Genomic DNA, 17,790 nt, shown 5'->3' with positions numbered 1-17,790 from the left:
TGCACAGCAAGTAGAGAGACCGGGACGGTGGCCAGGCTTCTGAAGGGCCCTGGCTCTGCGTGGGTCCTTGGGCCCACCTTAGCCGGCCTGACCCTGGTGTCACGCTCATGCTGTCCACGTGCTGTCTTCTCCAGCTTGCACAGACACACACAGGGTGACTCTGCTCATAGAGCAGCCATGCGTTCTCTGTGGGAAACATTCCTTCAGAATCTGCAAATTCCAGCTCAGATGAAAATGTACTCAAACCACAGGAGCAATTTCCACCAAATGTCACTAATCGTTTCTCAGAACTTCACTCTGAATGACTTTTCCTTTTGTCTTGTATTTTCTGCAAATGAGGATTTTTTTTGCATTTGGATTCTAGGGGAATTCCATGATTTTTAAAAAAAAGATTTATTTATTCCTATTGGAAAGGCAGATTTACAGAGAGAAGGAGAGATAGAGAGGAAGATCTTCTACCACTGGTTCACTCCCCTGATGGCTAAAATAACCCAGGCTAGACTGGTCTGAGGTCTGAAGCCAGGAGCTTCCTCCAGGTCTCCCACGTGGGTGCAGGGTTCTGAGGCTTTGGGTCGTCCTCCACTGCTTTCCCAGGCCACAGGCAGGGAGCTGCAAGGGAAGTGGAGCCGCTGGGATACAGATAAGCACCTATACGGGATCCTGGCACGTGGAAGGCAAGGACTCTAGCCACCAGGCTACTGCACCAGGCCCCATGATATTTCTATTTCTCATCCTTACAGCAAGGCTAGGAATGCATAGTGTTCATCAGAAAATGATCATCCATTCACTGTGGCCCTGGCAGCTCTAATTGTGACCACGTCATTCACTGTGACCTCCTCGTCTCTCACTGTGACTTCCTCAGGCTGGGGTAGATGAGGAAGTGGACCCCCATGAGGCAATGGCCAGGCAGCCCTGATGCCAAGCGGAGCTCCTGCCACCTGCACTCCAGGCTGCATGATCGTGTGCTCCAGCAAGGACCCCACCTGCAGCTCCCTCAAACTGCCCACTGTCCTACGGATCCTGGATGCTTTATTCTGAGGATGATGGAGGTTTGGCTCGGGTTCCTCGTCCAGACCTATCAGGTCTGGGACAGAGAAGACGAAGCGCCTACAACATGCCCTGTTACTGTCACGGCCCTTGCTTCATGCTACCCTGCAGTCTTCTCCTCGTCCCAGCAGCAGCCCTCTCCTGCACTGTGAGGAGAGGTTGTCCTGTGTCCTCCCAACCTGCCCTGGGAGTCCTGGTTGCTCTTGGTGTGTGTGTGTGTGTGTGGTGGGAGGGGCAGCCTTCCCCTCCTCCCAGCAGCAGCCCTCTCCTGCTCTGTGAGGAGAGGTTGTTCTGGGTCCTTCCAACCTGCCCTGGGAGTCCTGGTTGCTCTTGGTGTGTGTGCGTGGGGTGGGGGAGCAGGGTTGCCCCATCTCTGCCTCGGGGTCTGCAGTCAGCTAGCCTTTTTCAAAGAAGAAACTTAAAAAAAAAATTGGTTGCCATGTCCCTCTTCACAAGAACAGATGTTCCCTCTGTCAGCAGGCTTACTTAGGGGGTATGGCTGATGCCTGGGGAGTGGGGTGGGTTCATGGACTCCGAGGCCTGAGTGCCCACCAGGGTGGCCGTGGGCAGCAGCAGCAGCAGCCAAGTGTGTTCCTGGAGTGGCTCGGCTTCCCTGTGGCACAATGCATGTTCCCCACCGGGGGAGTTCTCTGACAGATGAGGAGGGGCTGGGGGCAGAAATCCGTTCAGATGGACCGTGGGATCTATTGATGTCAAAATCAAGGATAGATGCATCTTGCAGGAACCAAGTATCATTCGCTTTTCAGAGCACAGGCTCTGTCTACAGCCATACCACCCTGAATGCGCCCAATCTCGTCTGATCTCGGAAGCTAAGCAGGGTCGGGCCTGGTTAGTACTTGGGTGGGAGAGCACAACTTAGGTGAGAGGAGAGATTCGAGGGTAACTGGCCCTGGCTGCGTGAGCACTGTGGGCTGTGAATGGCTGAGGAGGACCAGGAGCCCCTGGGGATCACAGCATGGTGACACCTGCTTGGGGAGAGCACAGGACTGGAAAAGGACTGGCAGGAGAAACAGTCTTGCTGCCTGTAGCCCCTGGATGAGATTCCGGGGCTGAGGTCTAAGCATCAAGATCCCTGAGCCCTGGGAGGAGCTGGGCTCTTGCCACTTGTCTCAGACAAATGTTGGGGCAAGGCAGAGGGAAACTTGAATCTAATTGGTGAACTAATTAACAAATTAATAACACCTCTAATATAATAATGATCTGAGTGACACCTGTCAGTAAGCAGTCTCCAAATCTGATCCTAACCTTGAACCTAACTCTAACCCTGAACCTAACCCTAACCCTGACAGCCCTAACCCTGAACCTAACCCTTTCAATGAGTACTGTCACATGCCAAGAGAAGCCATGGTGATCTATCATTTACTTATGTATTTATTGAAATGCATCACATTAAAGTCTCTTTGGGGTTGTTTACATTATGTCTGACTCTGTTTTTTAAAAAATTGTCATTTATTTATTTGGAAGGCAGAGTTATATAGAAAGAAGGAGAGCCAGAGATCTTCCATCTGCTGGTTCACTTCCCAAATGGCCACAACAGCTGGGGCTCTGCCGATCTGAAGCCAGGAACCAGGAGCTCCTTCTGGGTCTCCCACATGGTGCATGGGTCCAAGGACTTGACTCGTCCTCCACTGCTTTCCCAGGCCACAAGCAGGGAGCTGGAAGGAAAGTGGAGTGGCTGGGACTCACACTGGCGCCCATCTGGGACGCTGATGCCACGGGCAAGAAGGTGTGTTTTACAACAGAACACGACATGCTCCCACTTTCCAAACAATGACAAAGTGATGTTGGCGCGCCTCATGTGGGAGACTCCAGGGCATGTTGCCAATGGTTGTATCTAGTCCTGGCTTGGTGACTGTGAGTTGGACATGTGTAAGGTGATTTCCTTCAATGAATGGGTCCATGGCACTGTGTCCCACGGGACAGGGTCCACAGGGTGCAGGCAGCACTTGGTCCAGAAGACGAGCTTTGGTCTTTAGAGCTCTCTGTTCGCAGCTCTCCACACTTCAGCTGCACTAACCTTTTCTTCCTGATTTAATACATTAGTTACGTTAGAGCAGAGAATAGCTTCCTTCAGCTCAGAAGTTGTACAGAAACCCCGCTGGTTGTCCTGAAGCTAAGATTCAAGATACACCAGTATTGAGGTGTTCACAGCTGCAGTTAGCTTATCGGACGTAGGTGTGAAGGAGATGAAGGTATCATAGTCAAATCTGGGTGGACCAACGCTCCTAACTTGTGCAATGGCAGCAGTGGTGAACCCTGCTTTCCACAGGAAGCGCAGTGGTGAGAGCAGAGTCAGACCCAAACACAGCGGACTCGAGGTCCACCTGCAGGTGGCCGCGGCAGCCTGTCGCTGGATGCAGGTCAGTCGTCAGGAGGACGTCCACTCGTAATGGTTGCTGCAGTCAGCTGAGGCCTCCACGGGACGAGGTGGGGATCTGCAGTGGGGTCAAGAGCACGGCGCCTGAAGACATGTTTCAGACAACAGCTTCAGGTTTCTGCCTGCTTTCTGAGGCACAGAGCCCAGCACGGTCTCCAGGGGGCAGTGGGATGCTGCACACTGAGGTCAGGGTAGGCCTGATGCCCGACGACCCCACAGGAGAGTCGCTTCCTCGGCTCATGTCTGCTGGGGACCCAGGTTTTCCCTGAAGACCCAGTAACCAAAAGCCAGCCTGGAGCTGTCCCTGAGGCAGCCAATTTCCACACCATAGGCCCCTAAAAATGGTCAAAAGCACTTCCGTTACTTTTTCAGGATTAGCTCTGGTCAGAAACCTGGGCCTGTGGCACAGCTTGGTTTGCAGCTGGCTGTCTTGTGGATTGGAAATTAATTGGCCGCAAGGACGCATAGTTGAGCAGACGCTGGCGCTCTGGCTTCCTGGAGAGGTGAAAAACGGGAGTGCACTCTCGTGTACTTGACAGTGGCAACCTGCGTTTTGCTTCAGGCATCCTCGTGCTGTGAACGGTTTACGGAGCTTCACGCGTGGATCCACAGGGTTCTTGCATTAGAGTAACATGACTGTTGGACACTGGTGTGTGTTTTTTTGTTATTCTCCATACGTGCCATTCGGAGACTGACTGCACTTTAAAATGAGAAATTCTCCAATCAGAATCCAGCAGAGAGTGACGATAACCAATCAGAAGCCAGCAGAGCGAGGTAAGCTCCTGGTGGTGACTGTGATGGACAGAGGACAGGTAGGAGACACGCTCAGCCCCACAACAGCACAGCTCCGGCTGCGGGGTGGGCGCTGGCGTCTTGTGTTGGCACCTGCTCAAGCGCATCACCCACAGCGCTCGGCTGCTCCATCATAGCCTGGCTGCCTGTGTTGCAATTTGTTTCTGACATCTCATGGTGCAATTGCCCCCCAGCTCAGCGGGTCCCACCAATGACCCCTGGTGATATGGACTGTTGGGGGGATCTTGCTGTGCTGTGGTGAGGGTTGGGTACAGGTGAAGTGCATGGTTTCCAGTGGGTAGGGGCAGGAGGACCCGGACTCAGCCATGTGGAGCAGCTGTCAGAGCACAGGTGTGCCCAGGGAGGCGTGTGGGGGCAGCAGGCGTCCAGGTGGCACTGGGAGGAAGTCAGAGGAGGAGGGCTGGATGCCCTGCCCCCTCTCGGCTCAGATCACCACAGGTCTTGTCTTTGTCCTTCATCTCATCAACTCTAGGCAGTCAGGCAAGATGTTGCAAGTCAGTTACTGAAACCACTCTTGTTTTTGATTTCTTAGCAGGGAGTTTCCAAGTCTTCCACACCCTAAACTGTGGACTTCTTTGCTTTACAACCATTGTTTTTTCTCCCTTCCCACATGCACACACTCGCACACACACACACACACACACACACACAGTGTTATTTGGAAACACAAGGAAAATCCTCTTTTTCTTTTTCTGAATCATCTCAAGTTTATTTCACCGACATGAATATGATATTACATGTAAAATGAAGCGTAACGGAGTCCTTGAAGCCACTGTACCTGTTAAAAATACAGGATACTTCTCCGAAGCTATGTGTCAACAATGTTTAAAAGTAGATCCTTTGTCACAAGTACACTGTAGATCAGCATCAGTGCTGAATTCTGACATAAAAATATCAACAACATACCAGCAAACTGGACCCAGCAGCACTTTAAATGATTCTATAACATGGTAAAGTGGAATTTACAGGTGCACGTTTAGGGCCTCTCCACATCAACTGAACTACGTTTTACACAACGGACTAGAAGGAACTCGCCTCACCATAACTGAAACCAGACGGGAAAGACCCACAGCTCAGACGGGAAAGACCCACAGCCCAGGAATGAGGGGAGGGAGTCTGTTCTCACCACTTCTGCAAGTCCAGGTCAGAGCAGGTGGACAAGGCAAACACAAGGCACTCACACTGGAAAATATCACAATTACGTCCGTTTACGTATTACACGATTGATAGGCTAGCAGTCACTAACTTTAAAAGGAAATCAAGAGAGGGCTTGGCGCTGGGATCCCATATTGGTGCTGGTTTGTGTCCCGGTTGTCCCAACTGCCTCACATCCCATCCAGCTACCTGCTTATGGCTTGGGAAAATAGTTGAGGATGGCCCAAAGCTTTTTATTATTATTTTTACTGGAAAGGCAGATGTACAGAGAGAAGGAGATGCAGAGAGAAAGATCTGCCTGCTGGTTCACTCCCCAAGTGCTTGCATGGCTGGAGAGCAGCTGATCTGAAGCCAGGAGCCTCACCTGGTCTCCCTCTTGGGCACAGGGTCCCAAGGCTTTGGGCTGTCCTTCTCTGCTTTTCCAGGCCACAAGCAGGGAGCTGGATGGGAAGTGGAGCAGCTGGGATACAAACCGGCACCCATATGGGATCCCAGCAGATGCAAGGCAAGGATTTAGGTGCTAGGCTGGGTCCCAAAACAAATCTTGTAAAAAGGAAACCAAGAGCAGCCCTATTTCCAGCAGCATCCACAATCCCACACTTAGGAGGGCCAGTGCTGGGCTCAGCAAGGGGGCTGCCACTGGACACCAGTGCTGGACACCTTTCAGCTGCTCCACTTCCAACCCAGCACCTGGGAAGGCAGCAGCAGAGGAGCCAGTACTAGGCTCCCTCCAGCCATGTGGAAGGCCAGGAGGGAGCTCCTGGCTCTTGGCTTCTGTCTGGCTCAGACCTGGCTATTTCAGTTATTGAGGGAGTGAAACAACAGTTTCCAACAGAGCCCCTTTTTGAGCTCCCTCCACACATTGTCCCTACCTCACACCTGCTCCTGTGTCATTAGTCTGTGTGTTGATGGAGTCTCGTTCTGTGGCCCTGGCTCGTGGCTCTAAATAAGCTGTAACACTCCACTGCTCTCAGCTTACCTTCTCTGTCATGGGTTCTTTTGTCTCTGACAAAAAGATGTCAGAGATACTCAGAGAGCAGAGGAAGTATTTGCATGGCACAACCCATAGGGTTCCACCTCTCCCATAGGAGGAAGCAAGTGCCCTTGCCATGGGCATTGTCACTGTGCTGCACCCTTGGAGACCGGGTGGAGCATTCACAGTGCAGCAGGGGGAGCAGCTGATACAGAAAAGTAAATTCTGATTTGGGAATCTGAGTAAATAAAATGGAAATTGCTCTTCACCATCTCCAAAGCCCCACTTACCCATTTCTGAACATAGAAGTTCAGAGCACCTGCAGATTCAATCTAACTCATGTCCCTTTAAGAAGTCACAGTATGAGAGTGTGCACTGTGTGTGGAGTGTGTCCTGTGTGGGAGTGTGCACTGTGTGGAGTGTGCATTGTGTGTGGAGTGTGTACTGTGTGGGAGTGTGCACTGTGTGGAGTGTGCATTGTGTGTGGAGTGTGCACTGTGTGGAGTGTGTACTGTGTGGGAGTGTGCATTGTGTGTGGAGTGTGCACTGTGTGGAGTGTGTCCTGTGTGGAGTGTGCACTGTGTGGAGTGTGCACTGTGTGGAGTGTGTCCTGTGTGGAGTGTGCACTGTGTGGAGTGTGCACTGTGTGGAGTGTGCACTGTGTATGGAGTGTGCACTGTGTGGAGTGTGCATTGTGTGTGGAGTGTGCATTGTGTGTGGAGTGTGCACTGTGTGGAGTGTGCATTGTGTGTGGAGTGTGCACTGTGTGGGGAGTGTGTACTGTGTGGAGTGTGCACTGTGTGCAGTGTGCACTGTGTGGGAGTGTGCACTGTGTGTGGAGTGTGCACTGCGTGTGGAGTGTGCACTGCGTGTGGAGTGTGCACTGTGTGGGAGTGTGCACTGTGTGTGGAGTGTGCACTGTGTGGGGAGTGTGTACTGTGTGGAGTGTGCACTGTGTGGAGTGTGCCCTGTGTGGAGTGTACACTGTGTTGGAGTGTGTCCTGTGTGGAGTGTGCACTGTGTACATTGTGAAGTGTGTCCTGTGTGGAGTGTGTACATTGTGAACTGTGTGCAGTGTGCACTGTGTGGAGTGTACACTGTGTGTGGAGTGTGCACTGTGTGGAGTGTGCACTGTGTGTGGAGTGTGCACTGTGTGTGGAGTGTGCACTGTGTGGAGTGTGCATTGTGTGTGGAGTGTGCACTGTGTAGGTGATTTTCTTCAGGTTAGTGCCTACATTACACAGACAGCACTCCGTGGAGGCCACGTGGATGTCCTTTCGCCCCTACGTGGATGGTGTGTGGAAGCCATGTGTCCTTCTTGTTCCCACATTTTGTGGCTCTGGACTGTCTTCTGTGAATGCAGGAGAGCAAGCAACTCCTGGAATCCTGCTCACACCTTCCAGCTCTCTGCAAAGTGGGCACACTTCCAATGGGGTTTCTCTGAGCTATGTTGCTTCAGCAGGACACAGGGCAACAGTCTCTAACACGAGACTGCTCTAGGCTGTACATTTAAAGAGCTATAAAATAAAACTAAAGCCATGGACTTCAGGTTTTAATCAAAGAGAAATGATAATTGTTTAAGGTATTAGGCAAGCTCATCCTGCAGATGAGCCAGCCAACTGCCCCAAGAAAACCTCCTGGAGTAGCAGGTGGGTCTACAAGGCCGTGAGACAGAGGCTCAGACATGAAGATCTGTCCTATTTCTACACATTGCCAATAAAAATTTGGAAATCAAGCTTCTTGCAGAATAATATATTTTAAAATAACACTGAACAGGAAGGCAACACACAAAAATGGGAAGGCAGTATGCGCAGCAGCTGCTGGATGCTGGCACACAGCTGGATAGCTCAGGCGACTGACCAAAGGGAAATGCCTGCCATGTTGAGGGACTGCAGGCAACACTGATTCGGATTAGAGTTCTGCACTAGGCAGGATTCCAGTTAAATTACCAAAGAAGATTCCAAAGCTGCAGACAAGCTAGCTGTACAAAGCACACTAACGGGTCATGAGGGCGTGAGAGAGCAAGCACAGCGTTCTGAGATTAAGGCGAGTGATTGTATTCAATTTTAACATTCACACATAAAAGCTTGTCTCGGCCTTTGCACTGCTAGAAAAATCAAGTTAGCGGTTACAGGCTGAAATAAGTTGGAAATTCCACTCAGTCTGTGACCCGCAGAGTAACTTTCAGGTGTTGGTAGGAAACAACATACAGGTGCATGACAAAGTATAATTTGTGCTAACATTTGAAAAATGCTATTTTATAGCGACTTAGCAGCATGAAGATGTTTGGCAGGAATAATTATTCCGACTTAAAATTCTTTACATTTCATTCTTCAGTGTTGTCTGGCAATACCATGACCGGGGAAAGGAGCTTGTCCTGTTTTGCCCCAGAAAATTGCAAGAAATGAAGTGCAATTCCTGTGTGACCTACATCTCTTTCTCTCTAATTGATCAGCTTTGTTGCCCGTTACAAGGCTGGCAGTAATTCAGATTTTCCAAGGGCAGAGGGACAACCACCACCCCGCCCAGTCTCCATGGGATAGTGGGCATTACATAACCTGCAGGCAGGCTTGGCAGGGGCCCTGTGTGGGGGCGAAGCCTGGTTCTGTATGTGGGTGTGTGTGGGTGCAGCAGAGCCTCCAGCGTCTCGACTTTCCCTGCTTCAGCTTTTGCATTGGTGACAAACTCTCAGAAGACAAGAAGGTAAGAAACTAGTGTGCCCCATGCAGGACTTTCAGGATTGGGTGTCTGAATATGCACAAATACTGTGACATGCACATGTTGAAGAGACTAGGCACAAGTGAACATTGCGTGGGGGCCATTAAAGGAGAGCTTTCACTTGCGCACAGTGAGTGACCAACTACATGCACAGAGCTTGCCAGCTTCTCTCTGAAGAACACGCATGTCAATGCTGGTGGCCCCCCATTGCTACACGGATTTAAATAGCTGCTGTGTGCAAGAGGGTTTGGGACTCACGGACCTGGATTTATGGGTCCTGTAATACAGGGTGCAGGGATGGAACTCCAGGCAGCGGTGGTGATGCCCCCAGGTTAGCAGTGCCAACCCACCCACGATCAATTGCTTCCTCAGCAACAGAGCTTTAGCTGTCTTCTTGGTTTCTGATGAAACATTCAATAGCATTTCCTTGATGTCGATAACTATACACATGGTGAACTCTGAGCTGTCCCAGCACCCAAGAGCCGCCAGGGGCTGTGGTGCTGAACTACATGCTTGTCTTTTTCTCTGTGTAGTGGGCTGCTGGAGTCGCTGCTTACTGAGGAGAGCTTCCTAAACGATGCATGTGGCTGCAACCACACAAACAAGAGGGTAAGGCCTGGAGTGGACGGCAGGCTGGTTGGTTGAGTGTCTCCCAGGAGCAGCCCCATAGTCCCTGCACCAGTGTCACCGTATGGCCAAGTGTTCATGTAAAAACAATTAAAAGTACGAGCTTATTTTGACACACAAAAGTTTTGGTGATTTTTTTCATATTTCTTGGGAAATGTGTTATGAAAATGACATGCACAAATTTCAGAAGATTTTTGGCATCAAAATAAGCTAACATTTCTAACTCCATTTTCCATGAACACTTTAAAGGATCCTGTTATATATATCCAGAAACTTTAACTTGATTTAAAACATTTAAACAATCAAGAGCAAAATGGAGCAAACATGTGTTACCATTTTCTGAAAGATGCTTGTTGGATAACCTGATGTGCAGTCAGATAATGTCTTAATCAAGATGTTATGCTCCTGCTTCTCACAATCACTGTGTTGTTTTTAAACAACTATGATTAAATTACTATGATTTTCTCTCCTAACGTTCAAGACGTTCCTCCAAATCTGGTGCTGTTTGGGGAAGGAACCATAGCGTCTCCTGTTGTCTGTGATGCCAGTCCTAACCTGGCAAGAGAGGGGGTGAGACCCACTTGCACCGTGTGAATGGCATTTTGTGTGTTTGTGTTACTCATCCTTTACTTTTGGCTTGAGCTCTTATCAGGCAACACAAAAAGGATGGGAAATCACACAAAGTGACTTGCGTTTTCTTTTCTATCCTTTTCTCTGAGTTTTCTGTCAAGCATGATCAATATAAAGGCAGAGAAATCAGATGCCAAAGGGACAGAGGCAATACACAGAGGGGGGGAAGGGTAGATGTCCAAATGAGGTCTGTTTACAAATGGCTGGAAGTGTGTGCTTACGTGGGCTGCTAAGGAACACACAACTGACCAGGAATAAGGCAGGCCGATACGCTCCAGCATACGTGGTTTAGGGAATTCCAGTCTTACTAAAATCTCTCACACACAGGCAAGCCCATGTGTTTTAAGGGAAAAGGTGTGTGGATCGTCTTTTGGTGGGATCCTTCAGGCACGATCCTAAATTTGCGTGTGTTGAATTCCACTCTGATTCTGATCCTGCTGAGCTGCTCCCACATCAGGGTCTTCTCAGTGGAAACTCTGGGAGCAGACACCCCAGCCTTTCACTCATCTCTTCCTGTGTCTGCTGACTCCTGGTATGATGAAGGCTTGTGCGACAAGGAACCACAGAAGGTGTGTGGAGCACAGAACTGCTCATGGAGAACAAGGCGATGTGACAGCGGCATGACAACCACCAGCTGCCGTGGCTTTCCTGAGAAAGTGGACTTTCCAGACGTCTGCTGCTGCTGCTAGGAGGGTGTCTTCTGGAGCAGGAACGAAACTGGAGAGTCTTTGAAATATCACAGACTTTTCTCATTGATTCTGATACTGAAATCTCTGTCTTAACCAGACACTAATTTCCACGTAGGTATCAGGCTGAGCTTTCTCACCCTAACCTGTTGGCTGGTTTCCATTCTCAGATTTGTCCTCGAGGAGAGAGTCGGTGATGCCCACAACGTCTCCTCGGTGACTCGGTTCATCCTCATGGGGCTCTCGGAGCTGCCCGAGGTGCGCTACCCTCTCTTCGTGCTCTTTGCCACCGTCTACCAGGTCACCTTGGTGGGAAACGGGGCCCTTCTGCTGGCCATCGGGACCGAGAAGAAGCTGCACACGCCCATGTACTTCTTCCTGGCAAACCTGTCCTTCATCGACATGCTCTGCCCTTCGACCACTGTGCCCAAGATGCTGCAGAACCTCCTGACACAGGAGAATGGCATTTCGCTCATTGGCTGTGCATTGCAGCTCTATTTCCTGGTGGCCCTGATGGGGACGGAAGTCTTCCTGCTGGCTGCCATGGCCTATGACCGGTACGTGGCCATCTGCTTCCCTCTTCGTTACACCCTCATGGTGACCAGGGTTCGCTGTGTCCAGCTGGCGTCTGGGACGTGGGCAGCTGGCTTCCTTAATTCCTTCATCCACACCATGGCCACCTTCAGCCTGTCCTTCTGCAGGTCCAACCTGGTCAACCAGTACTACTGTGACATTCCACAGATTGTGGCTCTCTCCTGCTCGTCCACGTACCTGGCAGAGACCCTTGCCTTAGTGATAGGTGGGGTCTTTGGGGTTGGCGCCTTCCTCACCACCCTCATCTCCTACTTCTACATCGTCTCCTCCATCCTGAGGATCCAGTCGGTGGAAGGCAAGCGCAAAGCCTTCTCTACTTGTGCCTCCCACCTCCTGGTGGTCTGCCTGTTCTATGGCACGGCCATATTTACCTACATGCGCCGTGCCTCCAGCCAGCACTTGCCTGCCCGAGACAGGCTCATCTCTATGCTCTATGGGGTCTTCACTCCCATGCTGAACCCCATCATCTACAGCCTGAGGAATACGGAGGTGAAGGGAGCCCTCAGAAAACTGTTGTGTTGTTGAGTATATTGTGTGCATTGTGCATGAGTGTGGTGTGTGTATTATGTGTATATGTACATGTGTGTATATTATATAGGTGTCTGTGTATGTTATGTGAGTGTGGTGTGTGTCAGTGTGGTGTGTATCTATGTGTGTACATGCATGTGTGTTATACAGGTGTCCATGTCTGGGTTGTCTGTGTCAGTGTGCTATCTAAGGATTTATGTGCATGAGCATGTATGTGACAGTCCACGTGTGTGGGAGATGTGCCTATCGATGGATCTTATGGGTGTGTGAGTGTAATGTATGTCTTAGTGTACATGTCTTTGTATGCCCAGGAACAGATTTGTCCGTGTGTATGTGTGAGGGTGTTGGTCTAGGTAGGCATGTGTGTGTGTTTCAGTGTGTGTTTGCAAGTGTTTCTATGTGTGTGTAGATTAGTGGTGTCCAAAGACTGAGGGCAGGCAGCGCGGGGAATGGAACTTGCCTAATGGATTGGGCATAAAGGTTCAGGCATGGGGTCTTTTGGAACAAATGGATTCTGGTCGTAAGTTTAAATCTCTGTGTTATGTTGAAAAACCACTCAAGTGGGAGAATTGTGTGTAATGTGAATTCCTTCTCAATACAATTGTTATCAACTGAAGTGACTGGAATGTAACTTTTGGGTGGCCAAAGTTAGAGATGAGAAGAAAACAGAAATGAAGAGGAAGCATCTTTCCAGGCACTAAGTTTGGTGGTGTGCTTAAAGAGGGGCGCACAGCTGCCAGGCCAGGTGAGCAGCACAGAAGGTAATTGAGAGTCCAGTGGGCAACCCCTCTGTGTTGCCTCCCTCCTCCTGTCTGGGAGACCTGCTGTGCTGGGTTTCAGGAGATGGAACTGCTGAAATCCTCTGTAAATTCTGGACAGACCTCACCACCGTCTAGTGCTGGGTTCTGGGACTCCCCTAAGGTGTCCCCAGGGGAAGCCCAGCACCCACCAGACAATGAGCAGTGAGGAGAGTTTTTCCTCAATCAATGTGGATTTGCTTCTGTATTTCTTCCCTTGTTCAACAAGCGAGAACCTCTCCATTAGGGCTATGGGATGGAGCCAGGCTTGGTGTGAGGTCCCTCCCAAGGCTGGCTTCTCCCCTTGCACGCAAGTAATTCCTGCTTTCTTTGCTGCTCTCAACATGTAGGTCACTGCTGCCAGGCTCTCACACACACATAGGCCCATAGAACAGGCTCTCAGGCTCTCACACACATAGACCCACATCCCCAGGCTCTCACATACACAAGTATATAAGAAGAGGTAAAGGAGCAATAAGGAAAGACTTTGCAGAGACTTCTACCATCACTGGTCTCCTGTCGGTGCTTCATCCCCAGACCCTCTCCCTGTCCACGGTACTGGCACTGCTGGCCAGAGCACACAGTAAAGCAAAGTTAAAAGAACATGCCTCTGGGGCCCGGCGCGGTGGCGCAAGTGGTTAAGTCCTCGCCTTGCACGCCCGGGATCCCATATGGGCGCCGGTTCTAATCCCGGCAGCCCCGCTTCCCTTCCAGCTCCCTGCCTGTGGCCTGGGAAAGCAGTCGAGGACGGCCCAAGGCTTTGAGACCCTGCACCCGCGTGGGAGACCCGGAAGAGGCTCCTGGCTATGGATCGGCATAGTATCGACCCGTTGCGCTCACTTGGGGAGTGAATCATCGGACGGAAGATCTTCCTCTCTGTCTCTCCTCTCTGTATATCCGCCTTTCCAATAAAAAATAATAAAAATAAATCTTTAAAAAAAAAAAAAAGAACATGCCTCTTCCAAACCTGCCCTACAAATGATACTTAAAGATGTTCTTGACAGAGAAAAGGAATAACATCTACCAAAACCAAAGGCAAATGCGAAGAACATCCCAGTAAAACAACGGAAGACTAAATCAATGAACAACCCATTCCTAAAATGACAGAACCAAATTACCACCCGCTCATAGTAACCTTGAAAATAAATGGCTTAAATTTTATCAACCGAAAGGCATAGATTAGTAGACTGGACTAAAAAACAAAACACATCTATTTGTTGCCTACAGGAGACATTTCACCAACAAAGATCAGTAGAAACTATATCTCATGGATTTTGATTCTGTTTTTGGCTACTTTTATCTCTTCAAAGCACTTCTGATCAAATTCTTCAATGATTCATAGATCATACAGTAGCATCATTTTTCTTGATCTTCTTTTTCATTTCTTCAGTGACTCATTAGTCATTCAGTAGCATGTTATTTAACTTCATGGCATTGTAAATTTCTCTTTTCTCTTCCTGTTGTTGACTTTGTAGTGTGGCTTTTCATTTAAGGGGATGTATTGTAACTGTGTAGTGGAGACTGTCATATCCAGATGTGATGATACAATGCAGTATGCATCTCTGCTTCCAGGCAAAGATGGATTCCGAATGAAATTGTTTACTATATCTTGACAATAGGATGCTGGACTCTGCCAGTGTCTATGCCTGCAATGATGGACATATGACTGTGTATGAAGAACTATACTATAGTAATGATATAGGGGAACTAAGTGAGGGGGAGGGAATTGGGGAGGGGATAAGGGAAATCCCAGGGTCTATGGAACTGTATTATAAAATGATAATAATAAAAAGAAGTAAAAAAAAAAAAAGAGTTGCCTCTAACATCATCTCTGACCTAAGCTAGAAATGAAGTCACTGGCCAGCCCTGACACGTGTCCCTGTGAGAGACGACAGTGCTGATGAGAAGAACAATGCCTACAACGGAAAGATCGGGAGTGGTGACTGTCTCACACACTCCACCTGTAAGGTTGGATGACGTCAGGAAAATCTACTAGCTCCCCATTGTCTTGGTTTGATAAGGCAAATTCTGCCCATGCACTGTGCCCAAGGCCAGGTCCATCTCTGTGTGATACTGTGTGCTGTGCCAGGCACTGTCAATGCACTGGACTCCTTTAAATGGCTGGAGGTCCAGCTGTGCTTCCTGGTGGAGAGCCCAGGGCAGAGGGTCTATTTCCCACAGTGCCCTCATTCTCTCCTGCCTGGCTCACTTGGTTGCTGTCTTGGAGCCAGCAAGACAGAGTGGGGTGAGTAGAATGTGTAGCTCCCAGAGAAAGCTGTGGGCCAAGAGCAAGTTTTCCATCAGGAAGGCAGGTGATGGAAACACTCCTAATACAGAGTGGGGCTGATAGAAACTGTGCAACAGGCAAGGAGTCTTCATTTTAATGAGAAGAAACATGGCCAAAAAGACATGGAGTCTCCACTTCAATGAGAGTAACCACAGCAGCTTCAAGTTGCCACAGGAAAGTGGAAGGTGAACGAGGAAATACTTGGAGCAGACTTGGGCTGCTCAGAGGGCAGAGGCAGAAATGCCAGGTGCTGCTAACATGCTGGCTTCACATTTGTCGGTGAGGCGAAGATGGCTGTCACTGGTGCATCACAGAGATGAGGAATTCAGGAAATGGAAAGCTAAGGCCCAGTGTGCACGCATACAAGCGGAGGTCTAGGAGTCATCACCTCACAGTGCTGTGGGTACCTGGAAGTCACGATCCCATGGCCGAGGCACCTGCTTACAGTCTTGGGTCCAGCAAGTTCTCCTGGACCCTGGGAGTAAGGCGCAGCTGTCTATGCAAAGCTACAGGTTTGCACTACAGAGCTGCTGAATAAGAAACGTTTGCAAAGGGAAGAAATCAGACATGTGGCCTCTTGGGAAGAACAGAGAGTAACAGAGATGCCAAACAGACTCATCCTGCTTGAGTTCTTCACAACAGGGTGAGGTTAAGACACAGAACTCAGAGAACAACCTTGTGGGGTTTGTGCAGCAGCGAGATCTGCAAAAACTCTAGAGCAATGAAGCATAAAGGACACACATTGGATGAGACAGAAATGCATCGACTCTGAGCTGGTTACCTCTCAGGCAGATGTGCCTCAGAACACCACGGGTAACCTGTACAATGTACAACTTTATGAGTCAATGAAAACACGTAGTGAACTGTGAGTGTTGCTCCCGTAGCTTAGGTTGTTTTCCACATGTGTTAGGTGGTTAGCTGTGCCCTTTATCCAGCTGATCATAATGCACTTTTATTTTTTATATTTTATTGATTTGTTTGAAGGGAATAACAGAGTTGAACATGGTGGGAAGGATCAAAGATAAGGGAAAAGTGGGTGAAATCATTGCCTTCTAATTCTCCATCTCTTCTTGTCTCTGAGGGAAGGGAGGAGACAAAAGGAGAAGCCACACCTGGCCTCTGAAATGTCCCAACACCCAGGGGTGCAGCACTGCCACCAAATATCAGTCTAGGTCCCACTATAGTGCATGTTCTGAGGGTTCTGATCAAGTGGTCTGGGTAGATCTGCAATGCTGTCACTTCACCAATCCAAGGGTAATGCGGTTCTCCCAGTGCCCCATTAGCTGGGCTAGGTTTTGCAGTCCACCTCAAGTCTCCAGTCTCCCAGATTTGTGCTATCATCCTCTGCAGGGGTAGTTGTCCAATATGCGCTGCTATATTCTCCATGTGCATCAGGGACTGCATCCACAGCTGTGCCTTTTTAACTCACAGGCAGGACCAAGGACCAAGGCCAGGCGACCTTAACCCCACTGGATCTCCCACCCCTGGGGCTCATGAACCCGATATCATCTGGTCCCTAGTTGGCATGGCTCACCTCACCTCAGTATGTACTGTCGTGTTGCCTCAATGTAAAGTGGCTGGTGTTGCGGCCTGACCTGGCCTCTCCTGCACCGTTTCCCTATCTTGGTTCTCTGCTATGCCAGTGGATATTATGAACTGGCCCAGGCAGGTCTGTCCTCAGACCTGACATCATGTATGCCAGCGGGCACTGTGACCTGGCATGGTCAGGACTGCTCCTTCCCTTGGTTCTTACGCTAATCTGCATGGGCTGCTTTTCTACAAAGCAGTTTCCCAGGCTCCTCTGCCTGGTCTCCTCTCAGAGGCAGGTCTTGTGCACACCAGTGGGTCCTTGGTCTAGGCTGCTTTGTGCACCTCTTGTGCTGGCATGAACAGTGGCCTTGCTCAAGCAGCCCACATCCATTCTGGTTCTTACTGTTGGGTGTTGCAGTCCAGCCACACCTAATCCATGCTCAGACACAGCTTTCACATGGTTCAGCAGGAGTCAAGACCTAGTCCAGCCCATTCTACACTCACCCTGGCACTCTTGAGTACCATTGGGTGCTAGAGTATAGTTGAGTTGCCACTCTCCAGACCCAGTAGACACCCAGGCTGAGGGATACTATAGCCATGTCCAGCCCAACTTATTTCCTTCAGTCCAGCTCTCATGCTCACTGTTGGGCAACCCAACCCAGCTGGGGTGTCGCCCTAGTTCCCCAGTCAGGCCTGTTCCCATCCAAAGTTCTTGGGCATGCCAGTGGAGATTGCAGTTTCACCTGACCCCACCATTCTTAATCTAACCAGTGGGAATGTGTCCACAAATCCCTCATGGAATATACCCCTGGACCTGGTTAGTGTCATGGCCCTGTCTAAAGAGACCCATCCCCAGTTCTGACACTCAGTCAGGTTCTGGTCTCTAGCCCTGCCAGACAGTGCTCTTTTGTGTGGACTGGCATGTGGTGGTCAGCAATGTTCCATGCTAACAAGCCCAACTCATGACTCCAATGTGAGCTGGTGCCTTTGTCTGACCCTTACAGATC

At 49.8% G+C, this 17,790-nt stretch overlaps 1 protein-coding gene across 1 annotated transcript in view; it reads left to right on the top strand.

Moving 5' to 3' along the window:
• The window catches only part of LOC121152851 (olfactory receptor 5V1-like), a 37,568-nt gene that overhangs the window by 17,282 nt on the left and 2,496 nt on the right, over window positions 1-17,790 (top strand). The window lies entirely within an intron of this gene.

The sequence above is a fragment of the Ochotona curzoniae genome, unplaced genomic scaffold (genome assembly GCF_017591425.1).
Source record: "Ochotona curzoniae isolate NIBS_2020 unplaced genomic scaffold, NIBS_Ocur_1.0 contig_1, whole genome shotgun sequence".
NCBI lineage: Eukaryota > Metazoa > Chordata > Mammalia > Lagomorpha > Ochotonidae > Ochotona > Ochotona curzoniae.
The sequence above is the reverse complement of the archived record's forward strand: the minus strand, read 5'-3'. Positions and strand labels throughout refer to the sequence as shown.